Here is a 9,773-nt window from a genome sequence, read left to right on the forward strand (position 1 = left end):
GATCCTGATTTTTCTGATACCTCCCGGACATGCACGGTGATGGAGCGATGGTAATCCAGTCACACACCTATATATTTCGAAGCCTGCATCTGAAATAAAACAATGTTACCAAAATTAATTCGTAGTGGTAGTAATGAGTGCCTACCTGCTGGACATAGGAATGATGTCTTGTCTGGGGAGATTGTCTGCCCTCTATCTATCAACCAGCCATGCGCACGACGAATGGCGTCGTTGGCATTTCCTGGTCCACTTGCCTCGCTGAAGTCAGCAACGCGAAGTCGTTCCGATCGCAAAGGCGATCGGAACCACCCCGGATACTGAAGACGGAGCACCCCATCATACACTAGCTTCCACAGGGTTGGACAATTACTGACCTCTGTGGAACCCCACACGTGGTTGAAATCCTGAGTTGGGAGTTTGCAGTATAATTGATCAGGTACCTTTCCCCTAATTATCGTTGTACAAGCTTTCTCATGCCACTGCTAATCCGCATAGCCGTAGAGTTGCAAACACCGTTCCCCAACGTACAGAATTTAAGGCATTCTGAACATTAAGGAACACAAAACCCGCTTCAGATGAGCTCAATCATCTAATATATTTAAATCATCATATAATATATTTAGGTTAAATAACTTACATACACTCCGTTAAAAATAATATTTCTTGTGCTGATATTGAGTGTGCATGCATTTTAAAATAAATTGTTATCACATGTGTCTATAAATAAAAACAACTAAATGTGAATTAAAATATTAGAATTATTGTTTTAAATTTTAATAATACATAAATTACGTCACATTGCATGGGAGCGTTTATAAAACTTATAACTCTGTATATACGTATATATGATATTTTATTCACCATAAACAGATACTCTATGAAATAGAAAATAAGTACACAGATTTACATTAATTTTTTTTTTGTAGTATTAACCTTATGTTACCAAGATAATCATAGACATACTGATTTTTTGCTGAATTGGCTTTTGTACATTTACCTCCAATCAGAATATATTTTTCGTTACAATTTTCCAACAGACAAGGCTGCATTTTGTTCTGACTAGTTGGAGAAAATGAATCTGGACACGAATTCCGTCTAATAAGAAAGTTGGAAGATGAATACGGTCTTTGCTCAATTTTCGGAGGGATGACAAATGTGCTTGTGCTATATTCTGTTATAATGGGTTTTCTTTCCTGATTACGTTGGTTACCCAAACTATCGTTATATTGTGGATTATGTTGTCCATTATATTGTGGATTATAGTTCCAATAATATTGTGGAATAACTTGGTCATAATATTGTGAATCATACTGGAGGTTATATTGTCCAAAATATTGTACATTATGTTTATCATTATATTGTGGATATTGGACATCGTACTCTGGATATGGTGCATTATACTGCAAATAGGTTGTTGCATCAGCATTAGATAGAAGAACAAAGGTTACACTAATAGATAAAATCTTCCACCTCATTGTCCTGAAACAAATTATCCTACTGTATAGTTTGAAAAAAATATGCATATAAGTATAATTGCTTAATAAATAAAAATTCAAACAAAAAAATTATATTAATAATGAAATTATGTGCCTCTGTATTTATAATAATAATAATGTACACATATGTATATATAAAATTGAAAGTTTTGTGCGGGTTCTGCACCTTCTGACCATTTACAACATCACCATCCTAGAACCAACCGATTGATTGCATTTAAAATTTAGGATACATTTAGGTTATCCATATAATTTTTGAAACATATGCTACATCAAGGTATTAGCCCCCTTCGGAGTAAATTTGAGATGTTTTCCTCTTCAAAAAACTCGTACTTTAATTACCATAGTTAAAACTAATCTATATTTTGTAACTGTCTTTTTCAGCGACATGTAAAATCGGATAGTGTAATAGTTATTTATCAGAATTATTCTTGTAACCATGAAGATAATGAACACGGCTAGATCCTGGCTATACGAAAAGGACGACCAAATTGAATCCAGAGCGGCTAGTATATGTATTACCTAATTTTGCTTAAATTTCATAAAAATGCAAAAAAAAACAGTTGCAGAATTCATCAATTATATGTTTACAGAAATAATAGCTATGTACTGATTTGCTACTTCCAGTTAAGGCAATAAAAATTAGAGCTAATTTAACATTCGTAAAAATGCACATTTATGACGACGATTAACTTGATGTACCACAGTGTATAATTAATGCAAAAGTACAAGAAAGTGTGAATCTCCAAATACATTACATTTAGATTCTTTTTTTGTCATAATCATACTGTAAAGTATCCAATGAAAAAAGAAAGTTTTTTAACCTTTTATTCTTATTCCAGCTTACAATGGTAATCCATCTTTCCTCTGTGATTTAGATCAATCTACTCGTACGTCTGAATTTTTCAGTACAAAATATTTTCTACCGCTAGTTCTTTTTAATAGTTAAATACTCTTCTTTATTTTCGGGAACTACTAATTTTTCTAGCGTTTTTAGTTTACAACAAGTACATTTTCCTCTCTTTTAGAAAAAACTATTTTTTACTTTCATTTTTTTTTTTAACATAAATAGTTTTTGTTGTTCCTCTTTCGTAGCAGTGTACAATAGGATATAATATTCTATTTTTTTACAACTTACTTCTTCATTGAATTCTAATGGTATATAATAATTTTGACATACACATAAATTGAAATAAATAAAACCAAAGAATAGTTTCTTTTTAAATGATTACAGACTTTCTAACACCCCCAGAAGTTCTTGGAGACAACACTGACAAAGGAAGTGAAAAGAAAGACATCATCTACCATCGTTATTATTATTATTTCCACACACAACACTCTAAATTTACGTTAATTGCTTTCTCAATCAGAACTCTTTATACAATTGGCAAATGAAGAGAAGCAACATAGATATTATGAAAAAGGTCATTTTCGAAAGTTAGAAACGACTAGAGATGGTGAAAACTCACAATCAATCAAAGAAAATGAAGAAAAGCAATAAAAATCTATTAAACCGGTGTGTTGTGTCCAACACACGGCATTTTAATTGAAGTAGAAATCTCAAAACGCAAAGAATTAGTGAAAATTATTAATACAACTGATGGAGATAACTGTTAAAAGAAAGTTAACTACTCAAACATCTTAGATGAGATATTCTGCAAACAAAATTATTGAATTAACCATTATTAGAGAGAAGAAAGTATCAAAAATTTTTAATTCAGTTAACTAGCGTACTAAATACTGAATACAAGGTTATAATAAAAAGATAAAAAATTGTTAGTTCAATAATTTTGTTTGATAAATACCTCATCTAAGAGGATTGCGTAGTTACCTTTTTTTCGATTAACTCCATCCGATCTATTAATAATTTTCACTTTGTATTTACGTTTTGAGATTTCTGCATCGTTTCAGTCAGCGTGTTAGACACAACACACCGCTTTTAATAGGTATAATAACTTTTAATTGCTTTTCTTCATTTACTTTTGTTGTTTATGAGCTTTCAATTTCTCTAAGAGTTAATAATTTTACGTTTTCAATCAATAGGACTTAAATTTGATGTATGATGCTAAAATATATTATTTCAGGTTTCACACAGAGATTTTAACGTTTCCTATGTCGTAAAATATTTGCATGATGAAGCAAATATAAATATATTTTTTTTCAAATGCTGTGCTTCATATTGTAAAGCGTGACGCTACCTTTTAAGACTTCAGGTGGTGTCGAAGTTCACATACGCATCTAAACACGAAATTCCTCCAACAAGCTAACTGAGATCGCAATACCCGACCACATTGGCGCAGCCCTCACCAACACCCGCAAGGGGTGTTTTATTAGCAGTTTCACGGAAATGCGAAACTCCCGGATCACCACTGGGAGAAGACCAAGAAGAAGGAAGAAGTCCTATTCTTCCATCAGATCTCTCGATAGATGCCAATACTCCTGCCGGAGAAGCAGACCGGGCTGACCCAGCCCAGTACAAAGCTCCAAGCGCCAAGAGGTATATCGGTGAAGACGGATGCGAACAATTGGTGCTTGGGGTATACCATCTCAGCCGCGACGGACGAAATAAGGAAGAACATGGATTCACTCCTTATAAAGAAATTTTATTTAAAATATTTTTTTTATTTATTAAAAATATTATCTTTTTTTAGTAGAAAAAATCGTGATACTTTAAACCGCTAAAATGATTTTTATGAAGATTATATTATACAGAATGTGGGAAGAAACGAGTTTACCAGAAGCTTGCATCCATATGCCTGAAAAATATTTGTGTAGAAAAAGAATTTACAGTATCACATATACAGATTGATTCCACATTGCACGGCAATTACTCGGGAGATGCTGTTACATAAAAAGAAAATTCTATATCCAGTTCACAATTTATGTCCTTTACTTTCAACAAAACATTTTTACACTGTCAAGCTTTTAATTATTTCTAACTTTTTACATGTTTTCCATGCTTTTGATTATTTTATTTCTGTTCACAATATTATTTTTTTTTAACTGATTGCAAACATTACGTAAAACTGTAACACTGTAGATGTTTTAAATATTCTTACATGATTTAAAGAGAGGTAAGACTAATCAAACCAATTTAAAATTAAACTAAAAAAATAACCACGATTATTTCTGTGTACGTACTATTTTTTTAATAAATACTGTCAATAATGTGAGTTTTTAGCGGCTGTCGTTAGTTCAATACAAAGAATACAATAGGGAATAATTGAAGAGTACGGGTAGATTAAAAAAATTACAGAGATACAATCCTTTAAAAAAACAAAGAGTAAAGTTCAACTAGTAAACAAGTCTTCGGCAATACCCATTTTAAAAACAATAATTATGAAAATATACATTTACGAACCAGGATGATGTGTAAAGATACCAAATGGATAAATAATTGTAAGGCAGAAATAACGTTAAGAAGGGTAAAATGTTTCTAATTGCAGACTACTATAACCACAATTTAGAACTGCCTAAATGTCGGATTCCACTATGAAATCACGGGATTAATATTAAAAATGTAACACTTTGGTACAGGAAGTAGTTACAAGAAAAATCTAATGCAAAGCATTGGATAAATTCAAAGAAATACTAATGCAAAACGATTGGATAAATTTAAGAAAGCAAATACTAAAAAGGAATGGAGAATTTATGAAGTATGGAAAAAATTATTACAAAATGTAAGTAAGCAATTATTAAAAAAAAATTTTATAATAAGAAATGTAACAGATATTTTTATGTATCAATAGTACAGATATAGATATTAAGAAAAACAAAATTGAAATAAGAAAGAGAATATTTATTATTTTTGCAATAATCAACTACAAGAAGAGGTGAAAATTAATAAATCAAAACTGTAGAAAAAAGTGAGACAAGGATGTCCATGTCCCCTTTAATTTTTCATTTTCATATTGATCAAAAAATGAATGAATGGAAACGGCGAAATATACGTTCTCCTGGGAAAGATGGAAACGTTAATTTCACAAAGCAGGAATTTGTTAGAAGAAATAATGAATAACATGTATTCACTTTATGAAGAAATTTAGTTTGAAATTAGATAATAGTATAAAAAATCCAATGCAATCAAGTTTTCCATGGCTCCTATGATAAATTAATTTAACGTTTTTAAAAAAAAAAAAAATTGAAAAAGGTGTACAGTGAGAATTTAAATATTTGAGTTGAAGAGTACATGCATAATAGTTTAATTCGCCAAACAGGTTATTAAGAAGGTTATAATGTAAAGAATGGAAGAAGTATCAAAGTAATCAAAAGCCCACTACTACAAGCCATAAAAAACGTTTTACAGAAAAACAGATATCTGATATCTAGCAACAAATGTATACTAACATATATACATATATATATATATATATATATATATATATATATATATATACACTATTAATAATACGTATAAAATTATTCTATACGCTCAAAACAGCAATTAATGTTTTGATAGTTATGAATGATTATTTTCTTATAGTTGTTTGATTTTTTTTACCTGTAAGATTTTCTGTATAAAGTATACAAGAATATTTAAATCATCTACAAGGATGTCCATATCACTGTTTGTGTAATGTAGTTTTATAAATGTATTTCAGTAATATATTTTATGTAATGCATTTCAATCAATTTAAAATACATCTTCTTTAATAAATAAAATTGTGTGCAGTTATAAAATAATTAAAAGCATGGTAAAAGTGTAAAAGAATTTTGTTTTTGTGAAGGACTTAAATTCTGAACTGCAATCTCGAATCAAATTCACGATCATACTTTCTGAAAATTTATTTTATATGAATAAAATTGAGTTTAAATATAATAACCAATTATTACTTATTATTAAATAAATTTTATAAATACAATCAATTTTAGGTTTTTTTTTGTATATGTATATATACACATAATCAATCATAGGGTATTCTAAGGAATAGCCTATGTTACACAGGTTATTCCTATGTTACTTATCTTACAAATATCTGTGTTTATTTTGTCATATTTAAAAATATTAATGCTAGTAAAAAAATCTGGTAAAGTATTGCAGAAATTTCCAGCAGTGACAGACCGTATACCAAAATGCTATACCAAGTTACCAAATAGTATACTACACTAAGTTTACGAAAATAATATTTAAGAATCAAAATTCTCAAATTTCGAATAAAGTTTGAGAATGAATCCCCTAAAAGATTTTTGGAGACTCCCTACTCTGTGGGGAAAATTTAGGAAAAATTAATTTGTAAAAAGTGATCCCTCACAAAAAAAATTAATTTAAAAGTGAACTGATAAAATTATTGAGAAAATAATGTATAACTTTATTAAAGCAATGAAAAAATTCCTTCTTATTTTTGATCTGGACATTATATCGATGCCCAAGCTAAGTTTTATTTTAATATCCCTTTAAATGATGTAAAAAGAAAACAAACAAAAAATGGAATAATACAGTTTGAAAGAGTTAGAAATAAAAAAACAACATACAAAAACAATATATATATTTTTTTTTTGAGGTGGGGGATAATATTTTAAGAAAACATTTTCTAAAATACAGTCACATATAAATTAAGCTTAACAGAATTGCTTAAATAAAGTTTTCTTGCATTTCTTTCTTTAAAATAGAGGAAAAAATAAAAAATATAGCATTTTCAAAAAACTTTTCAACTTTTAGATCCATAGATCCATGGCCTACAATTTAAAATAATTGTAGATATTTCTTGATAGCTGTATATATGAAGTATAAACTTTCAAAAATTTCTGGAAAATATTTCAGCATAAAGGGAAGAAGGGCAAAGAAAGAAAAAAACTATTTATTTACATTTTAAGAAACGGGTTGATTTTTGAATTTTTTTTATTATTTATGAATGCATTATAAATAACAAATTTGCCTTAATATAGTTTTTTCTAAAATGCCTCTGAAGAAAATCAAATCTTAATTTTTCTACTTGTTTTTTTCTAGATATCCCTCATGCCCACAACAAATTTTGGATAAAATTATATAATTGGTACAAAAAAATTTGATTCAAATTAGAAGAAAATCTGTTAGGTAAATTCTGAGATGTAAGGCAAAAAGCTGTGTGGCCCACAAACGTACACAAATATTGACTCTAAAAGGCAAAGTTTTGCATAAAACCCCATACGCCTTTTCTTACTTGAAAAATTCTAAATAACCGGTACGCTATTTATTATTAAATAATATATATAATGTTGATTGTACATTTTTAACTTTTTTTTGATGTAATGGAACAATTTCCATCATTTATGCCATTATATTTTAAAACAATAATTTTAAATTTGATTATTGTTGAGTAATAAAAACATGGCTTGAATTTCCTGATTTTTTTAAACCTTCGTGGTTAGTAATACATACGAATAATTCCTTAGGAATGAGAAAAATTTGAAAAATAAATGAATGACCTAATGTATTTAATTACCTCTCCATTTAAGTTATTATTAAAACACCTTCTTACAATCTAATAATTAAATTTATCTTGGCATGATTGGAGAGTTATAGTAACGTAATATTATTATTATTATTATTATTATTATTATTATTATTATTATTATTATTATTTTCATTATTAATATTGTAATTGTAATTATTAGTAGACTGTGTTACTGCATAAATAAATAGATAAAAATACTATTATTGTGTTTTTATTAAAACCATGCTACTAGAACTGAGAAAGGATACAGTTTATACATAGCTTGCTTTGAATAATTGTCTATATTATATAATCTGTTTATTGTGATAAAAAAGATAAAAATGAGAAAATAGTTTTTAAAATACGTCTACATATATAGATGTATAAATATTATGATTGCTTAATTAAACTTACATGTAATTCTTATGAAGACACAGAGAAGCTACAGTTTACTGTTTAACGTAAGCGTATACCGACCATCAACTGAAGACTATGAGGAGAATCATTAAATAAAATAGAACTTGTTTGATTTCTTTTTATTTCATTCTTTTAAGGTCAGATAATCCACTGTTTGATATAGCCCACTCTGACAGATTAGATATGTATATATACAATTACGTATACAGATACAAGTAGTCAAGGTTATTTGAACTTCTGCACAGACTCTTATGTGAAAAAAAAGTATATATATATATATATATATATATAAATATATACGTAGTAACAGAAATGTTTTTATTTAAATTAGATATTTTTTATTTTTAAACATCTGTTTCTGCTTTTCCTTATACAAACTAGCTATTATGAAAGAAATTAATTTATTTATAAAAGAAAAGAACTAAATGCCTTAAAGTACGTGCTTTTATGACAGTTCAAGTTCTTTTAGGACATATTTTAACGATAACGTATTGTGAATACCGTATTTTAATCACTATTCTATTACACAGATCAATTACCAGTATATTCTTAGCTGGTGATCTTTTTATTTTCTGTTTAGCCTCCGGGAATCACCGTAAAATATTACTTCAGAAAATGATGGATGAGAGTAAGTGATGTGTGGTCTTGTACAGTCTCAGATCGACCACTTCTAAGATGTGTGCATTAAAGTCACCCACCAGTAAAACAGGAGGGGGGAGCTCAAAAATTAATCTTGTAATGTCATCCTTATTCCAATCAAAATTCGGCAAGTATATGCTGCAAACAGTGACCTGAAACGGACGCTTCATTCTAATGGCGACCGCTTGCAGGTTTGTATTTAGATCAACAGCTTCGGCGGTAGCTCTGGTTGATGTTAGTATGGCTACTCCATCTCTAACTCTAATATTTGGCAGTTGATCTCGCCGTAATGTATCAAATCCTTTTAATTTAAAATTTTCATTTCGGCGGAAATGTGTTTCTTGCAGACATATACAAATCGGGTCTACATCATGTACCAAGCGTTGGAGCTCATGGATGTTTGAAAAACATCCATTGATGTTCCATTGTACTATCGACTCGCTGATTTTAAATTATATTATCGTCTTGGTTTGCGTTTCGGCCACCCTTTTGTCCTTTTTTTTTCCATCTTACGAACAGCATCGTGTTCGAGGAGAATGTCGTCGCCCGTGAAGCTTCCGGTCTCCGAATCGGAGACCACCGAAGCCGCCGACGACGACGGGCATGGATCGGCATCGGTTACAGGCGCCGATTGTGGGGCAGCAACTTGGCCGACCCCAGGCACGGGGGTCGCACCGGTCGCACCGGTCACCGCCTGTGGAAGAGAGGACACTCGTCCCCCCTGTGAAATTTTTTGTGGCCTCTGAGGCTTAGAGGCCACTTCAGTTACAGGAGGCTTGGGAGCCTCCATAACAGACTCTGCAGCTGT

The 9,773-nt window shown here is 30.1% G+C and overlaps 1 long non-coding RNA gene across 1 annotated transcript; it reads right to left on the minus strand.

Moving 5' to 3' along the window:
* Positions 1-836: 836 nt before the first annotated feature.
* LOC142319428 (uncharacterized) lies at positions 837-8,471 on the minus strand. The gene is made up of 2 exons (XR_012755197.1): positions 8,324-8,471; positions 837-1,479 (listed from the first exon to the last, which is right to left on the minus strand). It is a non-coding gene; the product is annotated as an uncharacterized LOC142319428 (long non-coding RNA).
* Between the last annotated feature and the right edge of the window lie 1,302 nt (positions 8,472-9,773).

This window comes from Lycorma delicatula, chromosome 2, assembly GCF_047948215.1.
Source record: "Lycorma delicatula isolate Av1 chromosome 2, ASM4794821v1, whole genome shotgun sequence".
Classification (NCBI taxonomy): Eukaryota; Metazoa; Arthropoda; class Insecta; order Hemiptera; family Fulgoridae; genus Lycorma; species Lycorma delicatula.